Source organism: Callithrix jacchus, chromosome 6 (genome assembly GCF_049354715.1).
Source record: "Callithrix jacchus isolate 240 chromosome 6, calJac240_pri, whole genome shotgun sequence".
Lineage (NCBI taxonomy): Eukaryota > Metazoa > Chordata > Mammalia > Primates > Cebidae > Callithrix > Callithrix jacchus.
This window is the reverse complement of record NC_133507.1, coordinates 77,564,186-77,589,009: the sequence shown is the minus strand read 5'-3', so window position 1 is coordinate 77,589,009 and position 24,824 is coordinate 77,564,186. Positions and strand designations below refer to the sequence as shown.

Here is a 24,824-nt window from a genome sequence, read left to right as displayed (position 1 = left end):
CATTTTTCTAAGAAGCTCTAGTTCCCTTTATTGGACAAAGGTATATAGAAACCACAGTTTGGTGCTAGATGTGCTTATTGTTCCTAAGATGTCAGTATTTCTAGCCCTTCTCAACAGATAGAGCTGGGAAGTCTATGTGTATGCATATACATATGCAAACATTTGTATCTATATATTGAAAACCTTAGTGTTCATTCTTACTTTCCCCCCTTATATGTAACTCTTTTATCTGAATGTGAGAAACCTGGCTGTCATTATCCACAATATGTTTACTTATTTGTATGGTTCTAAGCTACACACATAGTAGTTCCATAATGCTAACACATACCCTTATGAGAAATAAATTTACTAACTAGAATATAGCATTTGTGTTCATTCTTTTTTTGTTTTTAGTATTAAAATATCTACAGTACTGTTGTCTTAAGTTGCTTAGGTTCTTCTCTACCTACTTTGTGCTTTTGTTTTTCATTTGTAATGCATTAGGTTCTTATGTTGATTAAAATCATGTTGGTTTTATTTATTTTTAGATAATGTCAAATATTGCCACAGTTCTAAAACTTATAAATACATGAAAAGTATGCTCAGAAGGTGTCATTTCTTTCTTATCCTTTCTGACCCATTCCCATCCTCTTTCTGAAGATAAACAATCTCATTACTTCTTGGTTTATCCTTCCTGGATATATTTTTTACAAAAATCAGCAGACACATACTGTATTTTCTTTTTTCCCTTTTTTATACTTGAAAGGTAGTACTTCGTTGTTGCACAAAAATTGCCACAAACTTAGAGGCTTAAAACCACACAAATGTATTACCTCATAGTTTCTGTGGGTCAGGAGTTTGGGCTGGGTTTTCTGCTCAGTCTCACTAGGCTGAAAATCAGGTGTTGGCCAGGGTTTCGATATCATCCGAGGCTTGGGAGTCCTTTTCGAAGCTAACTGGTTGTTGGCAGAATTCCATTGCTTGTAATGGTAGCAGTGAAGCCCTTATCTCCAAGGAGCTGCCCATGTGACCTCTCCATGGATTGTCTCTGAGTAGTGTCTACTGCTTTGAAGTTTTCTGACTAGTATTTTCTCTGGCTCTAGACTGTCTTTAAAGGGTGTACTTTTTAAGGTCAGACCCACCCAGGATAATCCCCACTCACCTTTGGCATATAATGTAACCTAATCATGGGAGTGAAGTCATATCGTATTCCTAATCTGCCCACATTAAGAGGAGGAGATGATAATATAGGACATGTACCCAAGAAAGCAGGAATCTTGGAGGCTGTCTTAGAATTCTGCTTTTATCATGTGGCATTCTACAGGTAGAATTCCAAGATAGCCTCCAAATGCAAAAATTTTGCACTTTACACAAGTATTATGAAAAAGCATTGTATTGTCTATGCTTTTTCTCTATGAGATAGAGTTTTTTGGCAGTTAAGAAGGTTTGAATTTCTGTTCTAGTGTTATGTTTGTATTACCTTTAAAAAAAAAAATGCCCACAGCCACTGGTATCTTATTTAACTTTATATTTTCTGGGTTGTCAGTTCTTAAGGATATTCTTGAGCCCTTACCTATTTTCTGTACACCAATCCATGAACTTAGTCAAATTTCCAGTTTCACTCTTCCTTCTTCCATTTTTAAAGGTCCTGTATATAACTTGTCACAACGTATTGTCACATTGTTCTTTTTCAGATCTGCATTTCATTCTTCTGGCAGATTTTACTGAGGATATTGTTTTTATGTAACATATTGTTGCTGTCGTATATCAGGAATCTCTCCACCACCGCCATTTTTCTTTAAAACCTTGAGAATACTGAGATTTGGAAGCTCATCAAAGAAAATAAAATTGAAGACAAACAAGTGTACTTACCTGAATGTTCAGAGACCTCACCATTCATGTGCATTATTGAAAACGTGGCAAATGGTCCCTACTTCAGTAGGAGGCAGAATTAGTCCTTCTTCAACTTAATTAGTGAGGGTATTTGGCATCTTTGTAAACATAAAGGGCCTATGTGATTCATATGTCTTTCTCTAAGGCAATATGGGAGGGGTCAGTGGCATTTTAACATAGAAGAACCAAGTGTTAATAAAGAGCTTTTCATCCCCAGGAGCTTGGTCAGCTATGTTTTCTGTTAAGTCTGGTTGGGGCGTCAAAATCTTAGTGGAAAAATGATGATGAGAATGCAGATTCTAGAGGATCAATATTTCGAACCTCCTTTTAAGCTCATCTTACTTGATAGCTAAAAAGCTGTTTAGGCTTCAGAAAAAGGAAAGGAACAAAAGAATGAATGAATCAGAATTTGTCTGGACATGATGTTCCTGATAATGGTCAGAAGTCCTGAGAGTTCCAGCCGTGACGCCTGGCTTCCCTCTCTCTGCAGGCCTCTGGCTGGTTGCTTTTGGAGGAAGCTGAGTGTTTGGGTTGTTGTGATTTCCGATGTTGGGGATTTCATATACCACAGTTCTAGAAGGTCTTATACTCATGACTATTCGTTATTCAAGGCCAAGTAAAATCTAAATCAAAGAAATGACTAGAATGGAGAGAAGTGAGAAAGGGGCTGATTTGAAAGGATTTCCTGACTGTTAAAGGTCACTCAAGGCCTAGTGTAGGCTTTTTTCAAGGTATATGGTTTTTAGGACTGAATGGGTTCCAAGTTACATGAGAAAGCTTGTGTGTAAATAGGTTTCTGCTGGCAGATGGTTGGCAGGCTCAACCATCAGCCTTCCAGACTTGGGATTTTAACAAGATTCTATTCTGTGGCACAAGCCTAGAATAAGCATGATCCATATAAATACATTCATTTATGCACATATTAGCAGTACATTGAGTTCTTGTTTTCGTGATTTTGATGATCTGGTGCTTTTGGTTTTCCTAATACTGGTTCATGGAGAATTAAGTTGTATTGTGTTGGCTAAAACCCCTTTCTCATGTTCCTCTAGCCTGGAGGAAGTCTGTCTGCTTTCTCTTTTGCAGTCAGGAGATAGAGCATTGACCCCTGAAGCAATGTTGGGTTTACTTTATTAGAGCTCGCCCTTGGATGTTAATGAAAGCAGAGCAGTGAATTAGTGCTGACTTCAGAGCAGGACAACTTGGGTGGGGGAATCTCTGAAGAGAACATGTTGTTATAGGCAACACCCAGGGGAAAATTGACAAACCACGATAAGAATCATTGGATATTTCTGGCCCACCAAGAGAGCAGGAGGATGAGAACTAAATAATCCCCTGAAATACACTTAGATTAAGAAATCAGTCTGATGTTCATTCCATAACATTCATCAGAAAGAAAAACAGGACTGAGCCCAGGCAAAATTTATTGGTTGGAAAAATGTCTTCTTCTGTCTCCTCCTCCTCTCTGCTTAGTTCTCCAGCACCTGGTTAATTAAAACTCTGCTGTCTACTCACTCAGAACCTCTTTCTTAAAACCACCTGAGATTCTTTCAACTAAAGAACCAACAGCTGTCAACCGCAGCAAATAGGTCTCCTACCTGCTACCATACCCCAGTATGCTAACGATGCCTTAAAATGAGCATCAAGCCCGGTGTGGTGGCTCACGCCTGTAATCTTAGCACTTCGGTAGGCCAAGGCCAGTGGATTACCTGAGGTCAGGAATTCAAGACCAGCCTGGCCAACGTGGCGAAATCCCGTCTCTACTAAAAATACAAAAATTAGCTGGCGTGGTGGCAGGCACCTGTAATCCCAGCTACTCGGGAGGCTGAGGTAGGGAATCACTTGAACCCCGGCAGGGCAGAGGTTGCAATGAGCCCAGATTGTGCTGCTTCACTGCAGCCCGGGCAAAACTCCATCTCAAAACAAACAAACAAAAAAAAAAAAGGGCATCAAATCTCAGCTGTCTACAGGAGTCAGTTAGGTCTCTTAAATTTGTAAAATCTGCCTGGATTTGAGACAAAAGGGAGTGGTGGAACCTTGGCAAGCCAGAGAGTAAAGTTCCTGACTGAGGCAGGCGCCACTCGCTTTAGCCCACACTGGCAAGGCTGGCCGGTGCTGCGAGGCCTTCCAGATTTTCATGAGAAGATGAAAATTTGGATTTTTATATGAAATCTTGTACATTTTTCATGATGGTTTTAAAAGTTTTATGGGCAGTAAAAACAACTCTTTTGCCCTTAGTGCCCTGAAATCAAACCATGTGGGCCAGTAATTCCCAAATAGAGTCTTCGACTTAATAGGCTTTCCTTAAAGCTATATGTATTTAAGGATTATCTTTTTATTTTGATGTTTTTGTCCTTGCTGTATTGTTGATATGAGAATGTAACTGCTTTTCTAAAGTGACTCGGGGATAGGGTTAGCATTTACTTGCATTTAGTGAAACTTGAAGGATGACCTTCCCAAAAGGGAACTCAGAAAATGTCTCTGACTCTTCTAAAAGACATGGAACTTAAATGCATAATTCTTTATGAGCTGATATCCAGAGCTCCGGATGGGTTGATGGAAATGGTAATGAAGGCTCTGTTCAGCTTTTAAATTTATCTTCAATGAGCAGCCAGTACAGAGGCTCCAAACCAAACTAGCCAGCTTGCCCTGATGCTGAAAAGCGAAATCCCCCAGGCTGTCCAGGGTTTTGAGCGAAAGGGTTTCAGGAATATTTACACAGAAAGGAGCAAAGAGCCTGATTATGTTCCTGGCTTTAACAAGTAAAGATACTTTGTTTCACTCTGTATAAATTTGTCTGCCTTTTTTAATTTTGAGAAATTAATTGCTAAGACTCCATCTAAAAGGAAGATGATGAGAATGAATCTTGTGAATGTCCATACTGCGCTGTTTATCTAATGGGGTCTTACGTACCCTCTGTGAGTTAGATATTGGCAGAAGGTCCAGTATACACTTTGAATGTGATCCAAACGTTCTAGTTCATTTAAATTTCATAAATTACAGTTTCCTGAAAGAGAAACCGGTAACTGCATGGTAGCAAGTATGGAAAGGAACCTAGTTTTCACTGTTGTGCCCTGTCATTTAACAGTAGCTTTGAGTAGTTTTAAACCAAAAGCGAGAAAATATTGATGCTTTAACTTTTTAACCCCTTGTTCTTTATACCAGTCAATAGGGTAAGTTCTTCTTGTGGAGATAAACACATGGGTTATTTCTGGGCAAGTGGGGAGTTGGTAACAGTGAGAATTTTGTTTGAGGATATGCTTATCTGATTCCCTCACCCTATTCAAATATAGGATTGATTGTTTCATCCCTGGAGTACCTGCTAGGTACAACTCTGTTGGAAGCCTTAATGGTGAAAGCAGCATCTATTCATTGAATTCTTTTTAATGTGCCAGAAATTGCACTGTGTGAAACACAGGTTAATTTTTCACAAAGGTCTATGAGAGGAGAATACAAGACGGATGGTCTTCAAGAGAGGAAAAAATACTGCCTTTGGGCCTGGCGCGGTGACTCACGCCTGTAATTCCAGCACTTTGGGAGGCCAAGGTGGGCAGATCACCTGAGGTCAGGAGTCTAAGACCATACTGGCCAAAATGGTGAAACCCCGTCTCTACTAAAAATAAAAATATTAGCCGGGCGTGATGGTGGGCATCTGTAATCCTCGCTGCTTGGGAGGCTAAGGCACAAGAATTGCTTGAACCAGGGAGGCAGAGGTTCCAGTGAGCCAAGGTCACGACACTGCACTCCAGCCTGGGCAACAGAGCAAGACTCCATCTCAAAAACAAACAAACAAAAAAACAAAAAAGAAAAATACCACCTTTATTTCATTGTGAGGAGAGTGGGAGAAGAAAGTACAGCAGTGTGGTGGGTTTGTGAGTTTGGTAGCAAAAAGGGGAGAGAGTTCTGGTATAAGGGGCTTTATTTTCTTCATGAGATACAAGTGGTGAGGCTACATTGAGAGAAGGGGGTGAGGAGAGGGCATGGAGGTTGGAGGTTGGAAGAGATTGTAAATGGTTGACCAGAAGAAGGTAGATGTTTTCTGGGCAGTGTTGGGGATAGACGTTCTCTGGGCAAGTGACAGTTGCTCTGTGGCTGACTGGTCTACCTGTTGCATGGCACTCTCTGCAGTCCCAGGTGCTTCTGTATAAGGAGGGACTAGATGGGATTCAAGAGGCATTACTCAAGACACTTGTTCAAGATGGTAAGGCAGACTTTATTCAGGACCGTCTCGATAGCCATTGCAGAGACCATCTCACTGCAATGAGAGTTTTGCAGTGAGGGAGAGAAAGTAAGCTCAATTCTGAACATAGCATGGACAAATAGAAATTTATAGCCAAGGAGTGGAGTGGCGTGCAGGTCAGTGGATGGAAAATTACGAGGAGGAAACATCAGGGCTGTGGGAGTGAAGTAGGGGACAAGAGGGAGAGAATTCTGGCTTAAGTGATCCTGACCTATTACAGGATTCTTGCTGAAGCTGGGAGAGGATGATCAGATACCATCTGGGGAATGGGAGAAGATGAGGAACCCAGTTAGCTAGTGAGGGTGATTAGAAGTAGAGGGTGGGGAATTTGGGCTAAACTGACTTAGCAGAGTTCTTGCCAAAACCAGATTTTATCAGGAGGTGTATACATGGATGTAGGAGAATGTATAGGAGCCTGACTAAAGTTTGGTCAAGCAAAAAATCTTTATCACTGGTAAGTGAGTTTTTCGAGGTTTGGGGGTATGTTGGGTGGTTGTGCTGAAAAGACAGCTGGAGGAGCAAGAAACACTGGTGCAGGGTCCAGAGCGTTATTTACCTGGGCCGTGGATTCCAAGCTGGGTAAGGAGGGAATTGCAGAACAGAGTGAGCTGATGTTCTTTACTAAGGGTCAGACAAATTTAGGGAAGGTATTACAGTGGGGAAAAAAGATGTTAGGTCAAGAGCCAGGATGTTCTCTTGCAACTGCATCTCCAGCCTTGCTTCTGATGGGGAACTATTCACACATTCCACAATGAAGAGCAATCAAGCTGGGTGTGATGGCACACACTTGTAATCCCAGCACCTTGGGAGGCTGAATCGGGTGGATCACTTGAGGTCAGGAGATCCAGACCAGCCTGGTCAACATGGTGAAATCCCATCTCTATTAAAAATACAAAAAATTAGCTGGGCGTGGTAGCGTGCGCCTGTAGTCCCAGCTGCTCAGGAGGCTGAGGTAGGAGAATCACTTGAACATGGGAGGTGGAGGTTGCAGTGAGCCAAGATTATGCCGCTGCACTCCAGCTTGGGTGACAGAGCGAGACTCCGTCTTAATAACAAAACAACTGATTTGTATGTCCTTTCTTAAGATGTCTCCTGCCTGCATGCAGGGAGTCTTCTTACTTTTTAAATTTCCTTCCTTTCTTTTTTTTTTTTTTTAGACTGAGTCTTGCTTTGTCGCCAGGCTGGAGTGTAATGGCATGATCTCAGCTCACTGCAACCTCTGCCTCCTGGGTTCAAGTGATTCTCCTGCTTCAGTCTCCTGAGTAGCTGGGATTACAGGCGTATGCCACCATGCCTGGCTAATTTTTGTATTTTTAGTAGAGACAGGGTTTTACCATGTTGGTCAGGCTGGTCTTGAACTCCTGACCTCATGATCCACCCACCTCGGCCTCCCAAAGTGTTGGGATTACAGGCATGAGCCACCATGCCCGGCTGTAGGGAAGCTTCTTAAAAACCTGTCTAGTGTCTCTCCGTAGCTGTATCCCATTGTGTGTGTGTGTGTGTGTGTGTGCTTTAATATATTCATGCTCAAAATTTGGAGAAATGAGTAAATGGGTTGTTTACGGAATGCAAGTATCTATCTTTTGTGCACTGAGGCACTTGTTTATCAGTAGACCTAAGAAATTATGTACATACGGATCTCATCTCAGAGGCTTGTAAGAGATGTAGATTCCTGGGCTCAGATCTCAGAATTCCTGAATCATTACTGCAAGACTGGGGCAATGTGCATATCTGTGTATTAATACTCTGAAAACATGCAGAGTTTAGAAAGTGAATGCCATCATTCACATTCATCTTATGCCTTAATGTAGAACATACCGACATGTAAGGAAAAAGCAAAGGTAAAACCAGCAAGTTAATTTTGTCCTGAAAAGCCATCACATTTAAAGCATTGTTCTTCAGAAATCAAATCAGAGGGCTATTTCATGATATTTCTCTTTATTTATCTAAAATTATTTGTAGTATTTATGTCCTGTGGATGTTATGAAAAGTCACACATGAGTATGCTCATTCTTTGGGAGTCTATATTTACTAAGTCAGGAGGGTTTTTTTTTTTCTCTCCCTGAAGTATGAGAGATTTTGTGAGAAAAAATCTTTGCAGTTTCCATTTTTAGAGAAAGGAACAGTATCAAGTGTGACAACTAGGCAGCCACTGGGCTTCTTGGGAAGCAAAAATAGGGTGTTAATGAGTAAGAAATGTTGTGCGTGAAGAAAGATATTAAAATTTACCTAAGGGCTGGTTGGGAGATACAGGAAAAAAATGGATAGAATTAGAAAAAAGTTCCAACTGTGGCTACTTTAAAATGAAATATGGAATTTGTCATAATTGAACAAAGGAGAATTTAGAATGAATGAATTGCCTTTCTTATAATATTTTCTTTACTCATTTCTTTAAATAAGGAAAGCCAAGTCATTACTTGGCTTATTATTACAAGTTATTAACAACTTAGTAAAACATGCATGAAACTGTAAGGTGCAGAGCCTAATTCATCAGTAGCTTTGGCAGCCAGATGTGCTGATTCACTATCTACCCACACTGACTTCAGAGTCACAGGACTGTGGGTTAGAAGCAGGATACTAAGGGTCATCTGGCTCCAGCCTTGTCTGCAAGTGTCTGATAATGAGTTATTTAAAAAACTGAAATCCAGAATCATACTTCTCATTCTTATTTAGCTATTAATACAAGCAAACATTCATACCTTGATTTCTTCAGCATGTAATTGGCTTGTAAATCAGGGTGGCCATATAATTAATCTTCCAGATTGGAATACTTTTAGAGTGAAAGGGGGCATTGTTAATAATTATGCCAGGACAACAGGCGTTTTAGAATAATGCTCTATCACAAAGCTAAGTTCTAGTAAATGTTGAAACCATATTCAATCTGAAAGATTTCTTTAGAAGGTACAAGTGAAAAAAACCTACCTAGATTGAAGTTTATTTACCATGGTAACTAGGGTACTGCGTACTATGTGATACCCTATTTACATGGAACTTCTAGGGAAAGATCTCATTTTTATGATAGTTTCTTTAGTCGAAAAATTTGTACATTTATTTCTGAAATCAATATTGTCCAACTGTTTTAACAGTTTCTCATATGCAGCTTCAGATTAAAATTCTTTATAGAGGACCTTTTAGAATATGGTCATTCCTGGGTATCTATGGAGGACTGATTCTGGGACCGACCTCCCCCACCCTATAGATACCAAAATCAACGAGTGCTTAAGTATATTCACATAAAACCTATGCACATCCTCCCTATACTTTAAATCATGTCTAGATTACTTATAATACCTAATAAAATATAAATGTTATATAAATAGTTGTTATATTGTTTAGGGAATGGTGACAAAGTATGTACATGTTCAGTACAGATCATTTTTTTCCCAAATATTTTTGATCCACGGTTGGTTGAATCCACAGATGTGGAACCTATGGATATAGAAAATCCACTGTGCTGCCAGAAAATAGTAATTATCAGGTCTGATGGGGTGGAGGCAGATAGTATCTAGACTAGAGGTTTCCAAACGTTTTCAGTCACGACATCTTTAGTGTCTCAATAATTTTATGGTGCCTCCTAGACGAAAAGAAAAACCTCTAACCATTCCATTTATTAAATACTTATGTATAAACAACTATTTATGACCTACTAATTTAGTGGCTGTTTAAGAAAATATTACATATAAATTGTTAGGAAAAAACTTTCATTTTATTTTATTTTTTTGAGGAGAGTCTCGCTCTGTTGCCAGGCACCAGGCTGGAATGCAGTGGCACGATCTCGGCTCACTGCAACCTCCGCCTCCCAGGTTCAAGCAATTCTCCTGCCTCAGCCTCCCGAGTAGCTGGGACTACAGGCGTGCGCCATCACGCCCAGCTAATTTTTGTATTTTTTTTTTAGAGATGAGGTTTCACCATGTTGGCCAGGATGGTCTCAATCTTGTGACCTTGTGATCTGCCCACCTCAGCCTCCCAAAGTGCTGGGATTACAGGTGTGAGTCACCGCACTCGGCCCATTTTATTCTTTTAAAAACATAATTACTTATAAATATGATGTATGCAGCTATAGGGCACTGCACAGCTTTCATACATTGAATTCAGATTGTACACACACTTCACTTCCTGTTCAGTTTTCATTTTTTCCTGTTACTTGCTTTTATCACAGCAACTGCTAAAAAACCAGTTTTGCAAAGGTAAGATGTTATGGAAAGGAAATGTTGCGTGATTCAGGGTAGAAACTGTGGACCACCTCAGGCTAGTGGCTTGTGCTGTATCTGATTTTGAGTTTTGTTGCTTCCTTTGGAAATAATCCCATAGCTTCCATTTAGTTCACTGTAGTGCTTTAGCGGCGCCTTGGCACTTAATTTGGGAACCACAGGTCTAGACATTTCTATTCAGTTCATTCTATGGCTGCTAGCTAAACATCCATTGTATTTATGGCACCAGAAATTTTTATGTATATGAGAAGCTCTGAAAGCCCTTCTGTTAAAGAAATTAAGATGCTCCAACACTTTACTCCTCCCTTTTTTGAATTAGGTTGTATCATGTTCTGGTACTGAATAGCTAAAGTTTATCGAACACTTACATCAGGCACTGAGCTTGATGAAACTCTTTGCATGAGAGTTTGATGAAACTATCATTTTCTTTTTGATTTTCATAACAGTCCTACTGCATAAGCCTCTTCTATCAGGCTCCTCCTGAAATCCGCTTGGAGTAGATATTGTCCTTATTTTACAGATGAGGAAGCTAAAGTTCAAGTAAATTAAGTGACTTGTCTATGAATGTACAGCAAGTAGTTTCAGTTCTATTATATCAACTTAATATTTACAATTTTTCTTGAGGACTAGAATCTTTGTCTACAGCCACAGCCTCTTCTGTAGACACTGTGCTACCATCCATGTGTCTATTGCTGTTTCAAGAGGTCCTTTCTGTGTTTCATGGTGATCCTAACAGGGAGATCTTTTTGTTCTCATTTTCAAATAAAAACACTGAGACTCAGAGAAATTTAGTTACTTGCCAGAATTAACAGCTAGTAATTGGAATTTGAACCCAGGTCTGAGTAATTCCAAAGGTTGTAATTGTAATTTATCATGATGACCAAAAGACATTCTAAAATTCTGGCATTATTTCAAAGTTATTAAAGAAAGATTGAGTTATGATAATATGACTTTTGTGTTAATATATTTTGATAAATCATATTCATTTAGAAATCATGCATGGTATGTGTGTGCTTCTCTGTTAAACAGTGTGCCTGTTGCCCAGCCATGTGCAATAACAGAGAATATATTGTGCTTATCATTTATAAATATATGTATAGAACAGAGAGAGAATGAATGGAGCTATTTGTCAGTGGGCAGCTGACTGGGATGGATCACTACAGCAACGCTGAAATGACAGACCCCTGAGATAGGATGGTATGTGGAGGATCAGGTTTTAAAGGCTTGTTTAGGAAGGTGAGTAAGTACTAAGTAGTTTCTCAAGGTGAAAATTAGAAATCTCTTGATCCTGTCACTTCTCTTTAAAACCTAATAAGTAAACAGGGATTCATGTGCACTTGGAGTTGCATTTCCCTCTGAAAGAGGGACAGATCTAAGTCAGAGGTATGCTTCAAGTTGGCAAACACTTTGAGTGGGAAATAACATTAGGTACTGGATGAAGTGTGTTGCCTTATCTCTTGGATCCTTAGGATTTGAGGTGTAATTTACAGAAAGATGGGTTGGTACATTTGAGTTATCTATGGTTCATCTCTTGAGTGAAGAGGATGGAGTTGTAATAGAATGTAAGAATGCAAAGATTGAATGGTCAATGTGGTATTTTGGCATTCTTCCAAATACTTGTAGCTCTCTTGGAGAAGCATAACACTGCTTTGTAGGAAACAAAACAGTGTTTACATCCAGAACATGGTGAGTGGGTGTACCGAGTTCAGCAGCGAGGGTCGTGTCCCCCAGGCCTACTGTTGTGGTTTACCCAGCTGAGACGTGCAGAGTCAATACAGTCAGATTTCTGCACCCTGCCACCCCCCACCCATTTTCATCTCTGTCTTGCATGCATGCTTTCTTTTTCCCTTTTCTTTCCCACAACCAAGTCCAGCACTTAAAATGGAATAGTGCACACCCTAGGGCCTGCTTCCCAGAAATTCTTTGTCTGTAAATGTAGGTGTGCGCCCACCCTGGAAAATGCTTTCTTCTTGTTGCCTTGGTTGGTGCATGCAGTACAGATGTCACCATGCTTCCTTGTTTTAGGCTGAAACCAGACCATACACTTGGGTAGCACTTTACATCTAGAATGTACCACTGTGATGTGACAGTATAAAACCAGGCATAACTCAGATGACATGGATTTTATTTCACATGAACCGTTTTATCTCCAAATAGACAAAAATTGAAACTTTGTGCCCCAACAAGAGGTACTTCTGACTGAGGTATCTAAGGGTACCTGTTTATAACATGATTTAGCTCATCCATTTAATGAATAATCTGTTCTTTAATGCCGTAGTTGTTTTGCATTGCATGTATAAATTCTAAATTTCCATGTACCACACATCAGAATTAGTTTTATTATGGGATTTTTTTTTTTTGCTCAGCTCATAACTGTTAGATGTGTATTGTGTATCTGTCCATGTTCTGAGTATTGTAGAAGACATCAAAATATGCCAGAGAACTTTCCCTCTCATAGATAAAAAGTGTACACATGTGAAATGGTAACCAGTAAGATCACATTTGGTTCCTTGAACAAGTGCTATTAGGGATAATACAAAGCAAAGGTGACCCCAAACATGGTATATGGAAGACTTATGTCTTGGGTTGAGATGTAGGTTTGGTGGAGCAAAGGTGGGTGGGGATGGTAGGAGAGGCAGGTCAGGTCCAGGCCTGTAGTATAAGAGAAGGTATATCTGAATCTCTCTCTCTCTCTTTTTTTTTTTTTTTTTTTTTAAAAGACAGGGTCTTTCTCTGTTGCCCAGGCTGGAGTGCAGTGGCACCATCAGGGATCAGTGCAGCCTCCGGCTCCTGGCTCAAGTGATCCTTCTGTCCTAGTGTCCTGAGTAGCTGGGTCTGTATGCACATGCAGCCACACCTGGCTAATTAAAAAAAAAAAATTTTTTTTTTTTAGACATGGGATCTCACTATGTTGCCTAGGCTGTTCTTGAACTCCTGGGTTCAAATGATCCTCCCACCTCAGCCCCCAAAGTATTGAGATTACAGGTATGAGCCATCATGCTTGGCCTATAAAGCTTTTAAATAAATATATATATATAAACTTTACAGAGTTGAAGTAAACTCTGTTAGTAGTTGTATAATATTAACAACCATGTACAAATAGATAATGACTAAATTTGACACTTGCTTTTTCTGGTCCCAATTCTTTATTTGTTTAAAAGGAGATTGAAGATCTCCTTTTGGAGGAATGCCTTTTATCAAAATGTAGCTTGTGGCTGAACAGAATTCTGTTACACAATAATTATGCACCATCTGAATACAAATATGTTATTGGGGTCCTAGGGCTGTAAAGAGGACTAACAAATTCTTTTCCTTCCAAGGACTTGGAGTTTTGTAAGGATAGAAAGAGAAATCAGTAAAATAGAATGTGATTGGTGGTCCCCTCGAAAAGATCTTGATGTTGTTGAGTTGCTCTTAATGACAGTTGCTTTGGGACTACTTCTATTTTTATGACATCTTAGGGGGGTTAGCAGTTTTAAAAAATTAAACATGAAAGTGTTCCCTTAGACATTATGTGTGAATTAACTTGTTTAGGAATTGACTGTAAAAATACCAGCAACATTAAAGTATTACTTTAATACTAGGATGTACACACAGATGCAAACATTTACTTCATGGTATTTTCCACCACCAAGAGGGGTTAGAGCCAAAAGCTAAGTAGCAGGAGTAAGGAGGAGAAAACTACGCAGAAAAATTAATCCACTTGGCGTATAGCAGAAGGCCTGCCACACAAGACTGTCCAACTTTCCTGCCTCTCTTGGCTGGACTTGTCTGGAGAGACACTATGCATTTCCGGAAACGAGAACATCAAGACTCGTAAACATGTGTTGTAGTGAAACCTTAAGTTGTCTCAGTGTTACTGGGTGTTTGGATAGTATAGAACTCTACTTCAGAACATGGTTCCTTCATAAGGTGATAGTTTTATTTTTAATTTTTTTTAGTAATTTAATCTTAGGAACATCATAATTTCAGGTATCTGAGTCTCTGTTTTTAATTCCTTTATGTATTTACCTAGTTGCAGAAATGTGAGGTACTCTGTTAAGTGTATGATCAACATTTTGAGGAACCACCACATTTATTTCCATAGTAGGTGTACCATTTCATATTGCCAATAACAATAAATAAAGGTACCAGTTTTTCCAAATCCCTGCTAGCATTTATTTCCTCTCCACCTTTTAAAATTATTCCTTCACTTTTAAGGACCCTTGTGATTATACTGGTTCTTACCAAGGTAATCCAGGATGATCTTCCCATTGCAAGATTCTTAACTTAATCATAACTGCAAATCACATCTTAATATATAAGGAATATTCGCGGGTTCCTGGGATAGATGTGAGGAAATTTTGGGGGGTCATTATTCTGCCTATAACAGCAAGTCTGTCTACCTTTGAAGTTGTAGCTATTTGCAAATGAGGAACCATAAATTTGAGGCTATAAGTTTTGATAGTGGTTATGGCAAAAAATATTCATTCTTAAGACAAAAGCATAATCTTTCTCTTGTTATTTCAGAAGATGTGACCTTAATTGAACATAAACTTGAATTCTTTTGCTTCTTTGGGTGATCCTCATCATGAGATTGAAGAATATGAGGCTGTAACCTGGGCCAAGCTTAAGTATGGAATCCAGGTTCAGTAGTCATTTCCAGAGTGACTGCTGTGAAAGAGTAGAGGGAGAATAGCAATGATCTTAATATCCTGAGAAGGGAATTAGAGATATGTTGCCAGGAAAGGGATGGGGGAGGTGAGGCCAGGGTTTCAGGGCAGTGGGACAGGTGAGATGGTACAGTGCTTCAGATCAGCAGGTGATACAGACTGCAGTCTCATGGCTTTATTGTGGTGGAGTCTTGCTATCTAATATGTTATAATTTGAGTTTGGTATCTTCAGTTATAAAAATGATTTTACGCCAGATCTTGTCACATAGAAAGCTGACATTGAGCAGTAGAATAAGAACACTTTCTCTGGATTTCAATGCATTTTGGTCTGTAATGTTGTCTAATGATTGCCCACGAAGGAGTTTTCTAGCATCTCAAGTGTGGCCTCTTGTGTAACTCCCTCATCCAGCACACAAATGCATGGATGCAGACATGGCTCCTGACACAGCAGTTAGCAGACAGAAGGTGAAGAGTGTTTAAAATCTAGAACATGCCAAGGAATCAGACAGCAGACCTCCAATGAAAATCAGATATGAAGTTTGAAAAAAATTGCATGAGTGATTCTTTCCATTATTCTCTTTGTGTTTAAATGCAATAGGAATCCGTATTTCGGGGGTTAGCACTTTGACCAGAGAAGGGATATGTGGTTTTGGCATCTATTAGACATTGAATCATGTAAGCCAATGATATGGGTAGTAGTAGAAAGATGGGCTTCAGGAGAGCTTGTCCTTGACTGCTGTAGCTGCACCCTTGTGTTATGTGGACAAGACTGGCTCTCCCACTTAGTTTGGTCTATATTGATGGTAATCTGGCCTTGCAGTTAAATAAATACTACAAACATAAATATGTACACAATGCACTCCTTTTTTAATGAACTGTTTACTTCCATTTATAAAGGACAGCAACAGTGTGACTAATTTAACACAGTAGATAATTCACATGAGATTTGGGGAATTCGTTTTTGTCTGTTTAGTTTGTGCTTACTGGTTTAAAAAAGTGGATAACTTTCTAGAGCTTCATAAATTAACAAAATGAGTTGTTTTTTGAGGATGAAGCCCCAAATCAAGGAGGAATGAAGACAGTGACAAATGCTGACGCTTCTGGTGTGAGGAAACTATAGTCAGGAAAAGATGGAGGCATATTAAAGTAGCAAATTTCAAGTGTGCCAACTACTTTACATGCATTATCTTATTTGATCTTCTCAAATTTGCATATGTGTATTCACACATGCGCACCAACGACTCCCAACAGATGTAAGTGATCCTTCTTTCATGATAAAAGAGAAATAAGCAGACCTGTTGGCCTGGGTTCTCTTTAACAGCTTTATTGAGGTATATGGATACATACAAATGGTATATATTAAACTGCATAACCTGATGTTTTGATATACAGTTTTGTGTTGCTTAACAATGGAGATAGGTTCTGAGAAATGCATCATTAGGCAATTTCATCACTGTGTGAACACCATAGAGAAATGACCACCACATGGAGGCATGATCACGATAGTCAAACTAGTTACTATATCCATCATCGCTCAAGGTTACCATTTCCTCCTTTTTTAGTGTGTGTGGTGAGGACTTAAGATTGACCCTCTTAACAAATGTTAAGTGTACAGTACAGTACAGTACTGTTAACTAGAGTCACAGTGCTGTTAATTAGATCTTCAGAATTTATTCATCCTGCATAACAGAAACTTGACCAACATCTCTTCATGTCTCCCTGGGCCTGGAGTCTTTGCTCTACCATGGTAATAACCAGTTCTATGAACTTGGACAAGCACTTTCACTTTTTATAGTCTGTTTGGTCACCTATAAAAGACAGAGTAGAATGAATGTATCACAGGCTTCTCTTCTAGCTCTGTCCTTTTGGATTATAAAAATGTTATGGCCAGGCATGGTGGCTCATGCCTATAATCCCAGCACTTTGGGAGGCCAAGGCGGGTGGATCATGAGGTCAGGAGATCGAGACCATCCTGGCTAACATGGTGAAACCCATCTCTACTAAAAATAGAAAAAATTAGCCAGCCATGGTGGCACACACCTGTAGTTCCAGCTACTCAGGAGGCTGAGGCAGGGGAATTGCTTGAACTCAGGAGCCAGAGTTGCAATGAGCCTAGATCATGCTACTGCACTCCAGCCTGGTGACAGAACGAGACTCCATCTCAAAAAAAAGTTATGGAGGAGCGATAGAAAGCAATACTTTTAAGAAAATAGACTGTGCCTAGAATTGTGATAGCGAGATTAGAGCTATGTCTCATTACCACAGGTTCCCCAGAAAGGACAGCTTTCTAGTCAGCTTTTATTTCCAAGATGTAACTAGATTAGGGAGAGCCTAATGTCTCCCTTTGTGAGCTTTACTGGCTACGGTGGTGATATTAATACCCTCAATGATTCAATAAAAATAACAGTGACAATGAAAAATGACTACCTGGTGATTCACTTTGGGGAACCATTTGGCTGGCTGCCTGAGACCTGTGCCAGGAAAGAAGCTGAATAGATTTATTTCAACAGCATCCTCGAGACTAGGAAGATAATAAAATTTAGGATGCCAGGTAGTTGTTTGGACCATGCATATAGGTCATGGAAAGAATTGGCTTTTAGGTGAGGGGGATGGATGGGTCGGCCTTGTGCTGAATTTGCAACCATCCTGCTGAGGCGCTCAGCTGTTGCAATTTTAAAGTGAACTCAGGAGAATTGGTACGTTACTCAGTTCCAAGTGACTTAACTTGATGTCCCAACAATGGTATAAGGAAAAATGTCAGTATAGGAAGAGTTAACAGAGCAGGAGGAATCAGTTACCTCATTTGATTTGAGGACCCTTTAAAGACTTGCTTTTTCTAGATATTTCTTTGGCCAATGACTTTTCACTGCCATGGAGTAAGTTTGAAATTCTCTGATTTGGTGTCCATGCAAACTTGGTTTCACACTATGCACGCCTTGCCTCCTGGTTTATTCTGTGTGGCGCACAGCCCTTTACCTTCTCCTGTGTTCATGCCTTTGTTCATCTTTTTCCCTTTACCCAAAATAATGAGAATAACAGGAATAAATAATATCATTGAACGTACTGAGCACTTTCTGTGTACTTTCGTGCTAGTTTATAGTAGTCCTCCATGGGGGATACTTGTCAAGACCCTCAGTGGATGTCTGAAATCTTATATAGTACTCAACCTAATCTATATGATGGTTTTTCTTACATATACACATACCTATGATAAAGTTTAATTTATAAATCGGGCACAGGAAATTAGAAATAACTAATCATAAAATAGAATATTATAACAATATACTATAAAAAAAGTTTATGTGAATGTGTTCTCTCTCTCTCTCACAGAATATCTTATTGTTCTTCACTAACCTATTTTGGGACCATGGTTGACCTCAAGGAACTGAAATAGCAAAATAACACAAAGCAAAATCATAGATGTGGATGAGGCTGCTGTACATGGATTATCCAATTTAATTTTGCCCAGACTTTGTGATGCAGGTAGTAACATCACTGCCATCCTCATCAGCATCGTGATGCTCATCACTACCACAGTGATCATTTCCACGTCACAAGTGAGGAAACTGAGATTTAGTTTAAATGACTTAGCTGAGATGATGCTCTAAATGAATGGTAGTCATGATTGCAGCCAAGGTGGCCCATCTCCAAAGCCCAAACTTTGTGCCATTTAATGCCATTCTTTACCATCCTTTTCACACATCCAGGCTCAAGCATAGCATTTCCTGCTTTCCATAAGAAAAAGTAATAGCTCCTTCTTTGAGGTTCTGTCGTATTATTTGACATGCTTCATTTTATATTTGTGTATTCCTCTTCTTTCCTTCTGCTTCATTGATGCCTTATCAAAGCCTGAGTTTATATGTATTTGTATTCTCATCTTGATTTGTTATTTGACAGTTTATTAAGTATATATTGATTTGACACCATACCTTGCTACCTATAGTCAGCCCACTTACTTTTTTTTTTTTGCTGTAGTTTATATTTTTCAACATCTTAGAATACTTCTATTAAAATGTCAGTATTTTATATGAAAATATTAATATTATGCATTTCCACTTTCACTTTCCATGCTAATGACTGTGTCTAATTATTTAAGTGGAATTGTGGGATTGTGTAGTTCAGACAAGTCATATTTTAGAAACACTGTAGTTCAAGTGTCATGGAAGGGGATGGTCATACAGACTCTATTCTGAGTCCTGGCTTTGCCACCTACCTCATGCATGGAGGAATTACTTAACCTCCTTGTCCTCTAATTTCCTTCTCTGTTAAATGGAAAAGATAATACCTACCTGTCAGGATTATAAGACAGATTAAATTGGGTAATGCATGCAAAGAGCCTAAGTGCCTGAGACATATCAGACCATCAATAAATGGTACATCTTGTTGTTTTTGACCCTCGGTTTTGATTCTGATTTTCAATTTTGAATTACATTTACTGGCTTTTTCGACTATGGGGTGTTTAATCATTTAATTTGCTTTAGGATTCAAATAGTGTGGTTTAAGATCACCAGTGATAAGTGGTAGAGCCAGTATTAGAATCTAGCTAGCCTAATTCCAGAGCCCAAATAGTAAAAATTAATAAATCATTAAATTTTAATTAGAATTAATCTAATCTAATAATCTAATAATCATTAATTAATTAGAATTCATTGTGCTGCCCAACCATCCAGTTGCAGTCCATCCCATTTTCTTTTCTGTAGCAACATATAATAGCTCTGGGGAAGGGGACATGGGGAGTTGTTGTTTGATGGGTATAGAATTTGTTTTGCAAAATGGAAAAGTTCTAGATACTGTCGCACAACAGTATTAGTGTAGTTATAGACACTAAACTATAAACTTAAAAATGGTTATGAGGGAGGGTACATTTTAAATGACATGATTTCAACAATAATTAAAAAAAATTTTAAAGTAATGACTCCTTCTTTTGAGTGCCTGAAAACTTTTATATCTCTGTTATTTAAGAGCTCTAAAAGATTGTCTAACCTATTTCTTTTGTGACATGATTTTCCCTGTTTCCATAAGAAGCACTACTTGGCAAGTCCATGTTTTTTCTCTCTAAGCAAATGGTTGTATAGAAGAGGTCCTGTTATAAAATCTAGTGACTGAATACTTGTGAGTTTTAATTTAGAGATTATAAGGACAAAGATATATTACATAAGGTGTGTTTCATATGGTGCACTTTCCCTCCTGTGTGTCTCCATATCACTGTGGGATTCAAAGTATGAGCCTTGAGGATATCAGGGTAAAAGAAGGACATTTTACAAGTTTGCATTATTGCCATGAAACCAGGTCAAGAGCTGACATCAGAAAACTCTATTGCTATCACAGAGATCTATCTGGTTGTGAATAATTTGGGCACCGTCATTCTGTTCTGTGTTGTGTATGATAATTAATCTGTGGGTATAACTTAAGATACATAGGCTACCATAGATTCTTCTTTACCATAATTACTTTCTTTATAAAATACTTAGGAATTTTTGGATATTCTATTTTTCTTTATTTTGTAGTTACAGTTTCTATTTTCAAAAGATTCTGAGATGGAAAACACATTTAAAAACAAAGTAGTACAATTATGGATAAAACCAGAGTAGAGACCATTCCTGTAGCTACCACTTGGAATAGATACAATCCGAATTAACTGGCAGCAAAACAGTTTAGGTTCCTGGTTTATGAAGTGTGGCAGAGGACTGCCTAAACTCTCATGTTTCTTTTCAGAAAAATGTTGCTAGAATTGAAGATTCCCCCCCACCATGAATTTTTGTTGGGAAAATAAGAAGCAACAGATATTATCATGGAATGATGTTTCACGAGAAACCGAAATGCTGTTCAGTGTGTAGACGTTGTTAATAGCTAAAGCATAAATCCTAAATCATTAAGGATATTTGCAGGCTGGGCAGTATGGCTGAGTCTATTTGCTCTTCAGTATTCAACACCTGTTTAATGCTTATTATTTGCCCTACTGTGCCGTACGTTGGTGATTAATATGAACAACAAAAATTTTTCTTGAAGTATCCAGTCCAGTGGGAAACTTAGGTAGGCAAACAGATTGTTAGGGTACAATGTACTAGGTGTTAGATTAGAGACATGTAAACAGTGCTGTTAGAGCCCAATGAGAGGGTATGTCTTTCTGGACTAGTTTGGGAAGATTCTAATGATAAATGACATTTGAATTGATTCTTAAAGTTTGCTGGGTTGAGAGTAGTAGGAAAGGAACATTTTTTTACAGAAATAATACTCTTAGATGATCTAATTTAGTTTAGCTAGGAACTTGTACAATCTAGAAAAAAGATAATTAACATCCACTGAACTTTTCAGTTCAAATATCATATGTCTTTCATTGACCTTTGGCGATACTTGCAGGCAGTTACTTCACGATTAAATTGTCTCAGATTCCCACAGTGCACATATTCTGGTATACGGTCGAAGCCTGGGAAATATGTTGGGTGGAACAATGGATACAAGGAAGGAAAGGAGAGCCCTATGTCACAGATATCACTAAGTATGGGTGAGGTAGAGTCGTCACTATGTTAGGGAAATTTGGAAATTGATTTATATTTTCCGCCAAATAGAAGAGCAGTCCTTTTTTATAAAGGTAGCAAAGGGACCTGGAGATAGAGCCAGTATTTTCCTCACAAAGTAACTTGGACTCATGAATTACCTGCTCAAACATTTAGCTTGGACTCCAGAGTCTTGCCCTGTATAGCGCAGGAGGAATGAGTTCACTCAAAGGAAGTTTAAAAGCAGTTATTACCAGCTAATCACAGCATCCCTGCACTTTATGCAGACCTCTGCGGAGTGTCTGATTTTAAATAGAACTGCTTCCTTGTGGTCCTTATGGAATTATTAAGCTGTACAATGTATGCTTGAGTAGCTCAGAGGCTTGACTCATGGAAGGGCTTATTTTAGATGCTTGGTGAATGATTACCCAGTGGAGTTCTAGTTTGGACGTATTGATGTTGCACTGCTACTTCTGACAATAACTAATCATGCTCGAAGCGACTTCTTAACTCTCTTCTTGCTCAGAGATTCAGACCTTTCTTTTGACCTCCAGAATCATGTATCTACCTGCCCGCTTGAGTGTTCTCTTGGTTAGCTCAGAGCTATCTCATATATAAACAGGGTCATTTATAAATTGTATTCTTCACCACCTCTTCCAGATTTATTTTGCCTTTTGCTGTGCCCCTCTTATAAACTGTACCCCCATTCACCTATTGACTCAAGCTAGAAACAAGGTACAGATCCTTCCCAGCCCTTAAGTCTTACCAATCAGTTTCACTTAATATTTCTGACATTTGTCTACCTTTCTTCATTTAACGTGTCATCAGCCCCATCTAAGCTGCCATCATTCACTTGGACTGCTTAGGCCTGGCCTCCTCCTGCCTCCCTGCTTTTGCTGTTTCGAATCCATTCTCCACATAGCACCTATTGTTATCTTTGAAAAACAACTTCATCATGTTACTTATCTGCTTAAAAGCCCTCAATAGCTTCTGGTGGCACTTTAGATACAATAAAGTATATTGACCCGGGCCTGCATGTCTAGGCGTGATATGGCTTTGACCCACATTTCCAACTTTATCTTTTTATCATTCCTTCTTTTTTACTTTCTCCCTGACTGTTCTGACTGTTTTCAGCCCCTTGAATGTACAGAGCTATTTCCTGCCTTCGAGGCTTCCTCATTCACTGTGCCTGGTGTGTTTTCATCTGCTCTTTGCCTGGCCAATCCTTCGCATTTATTGGGACTCATATTATTTGTTGCTTTTTCTGGAGAGGTTTTTCCAGACTGTCTAATCTAAAACTACCCTCTGATAACCTTTCTCAAGCCTTACCAGACTTTAAAAAGCTTTGTTTCCTGTGTGTCTCCCCACCATAACATAGTGCTCTCTGGGGACCTCGTCTGTTTAGATTCCCACCCTGCCACCCAGCATGTTGCCCACGGCTTGTTCAGAGGCAGTACTCCATAAACATTTGTTGAATTAAAGACTGTTAAATCAAAATGAAGTTTGGTCTGGAAGGGGCATCTTGCCTTTCTCTTTGCAAAGCCTGCATGTAATTCCTGTGGCGATGTTTTCCAAGTGTTTCCACAGGAATGTTTAGTAGAATACTAACAGCAGGTCGTAAGCTATTGCCATTTTGCTCTCCTGCAAAAAAAGCTTAATGGCATCTTCAGAGTTTGTCCTTGGGAGACTAACAGACTAAGTTTAGGTTGTGTCTTTGTTCCTGTAAAGCTGTGCAACCTTGAGCAAGTTAACTAAATTCTCCCAGGTCTATTTCCCTATATGTTAAATGGAGAAAATTATATCTATCCCACATGGTTACTATGAGTATAGCTGAGATTATATGTGCAACGTGCTGAATGGAGTGCTTGGTACCTTATAGGAGTTCAGGCATTCTTTTTTTTTATTCCCTTTATATCTCGAGATTAATAAGGACTCAGGAGGAAAAGAACTCAATTTCTAATGTTATTGTTCTTACTTAATGCATAATAATACTTGGGACACTAACATGAAAGTCAACACCAGTTTAAGAGGAAAACTTCCTTCTCTAGAATGCAAATAAGCAATGATGGACTGACCATTTACCAGTAAATAACATTAGACTTCCTCAGAAAGATACACAGGGAATTCTCCTTTTCCTTATCTTTGTTTAACATTGTCAAATTGTAATAACTAATAATTACAAATGGATTTTTTCCATTGTAGGTCAAGTAGATATTCCATGAAGATAGGCAATATGAAAACATTTTTCCATATTAGATATTTCTATATCTAAGAAGCCTTGGTAGTACCATTGAAGACTCTAAAGTCCAAAGCTCTTCCAAGTAAATTGTCAGCTTTGAGGGGAGCAATTAAAAAATTAAATATTTTAAAGAGAAGTGTTTGTAAAATCTGTGGGATTAGACTCAAAGAGGTGGCAGATACACTTCAGGCATACCAATCTAGATGTTAGATGGAATTTAAGGAAAAATGCTTGGGTTAATTTATCCTAATCAATGGTTGATTCTCTATCATTAAGTCAGGATAGCACACTGACCTTTGCTTCTATTGAACTTGTTTCACCCTATATAACATGAGACAATAACCATGACCAGGGGAATTGTTTCTTCCTAAGTCAGGTCCTTCAGAGAGCTGGAAGCTTGAGCATTAAAAGTTCAAGATGTTTGCATTCATGCTTGAATACTGACCCAGATAAGGGACTGCATTGTTTACTTTGGGATAGGTATGATTTAGAGTGTTGACGCCAGGGAATAGACAGGATGATTAATAGATATAATACGCTAATTGACTGCTTAGCTCAGTTGTTTAGTGCATGAGAGCTTTGGGAAAGCCAAAAGACTAGATCTGAATTCCTTCTGAGACTCTCTTATTCTGCCATGGTCTTGCTAAAGATCTCACCTTGCATCCAAACCTAGTTTCTTAAAAATGTGTATGATTGGTCATTTGGGACACTGGATTCATTACATGTGAAAGTACCTGGAAAAAATCCATGACTAGCACTACGGAAGGTGTGCTGTGTTAAGAGGGAGTTTACATGGGTGCTGATGTCTGGACATCTCATTTGGCTCATGATTAATTTCCTACTTCAAACTCAACTTCATAAACCAGTATAGCTAAACTGAGAATTATGGTTACTAACGTTGACACGAATGTTAACATATGTCCTCAAGGAATATTGTCATCTCCCAGAGGGGATAAAAATTAGTTGCATCATTGTCTTTTTTTTTTAATTTGTTTTTTTCCTCATAGTTGTTTATCAAATTGAGTATAATTTGAATCTATCAGTGGTTCTAGTCATTGAGTTCTCGTCGGTGTTTTCTGTTTTGCTTCTGGTGGGGTTATAGTACTTTAAAAAGAA

General features: G+C 38.8%; 1 protein-coding gene across 15 annotated transcripts in view; it reads left to right on the top strand.

Annotated features, from left to right (window-relative positions):
- The window catches only part of FMNL2 (formin like 2), a 323,982-nt gene that overhangs the window by 162,807 nt on the left and 136,351 nt on the right, over nt 1-24,824 (top strand). The window lies entirely within an intron of this gene.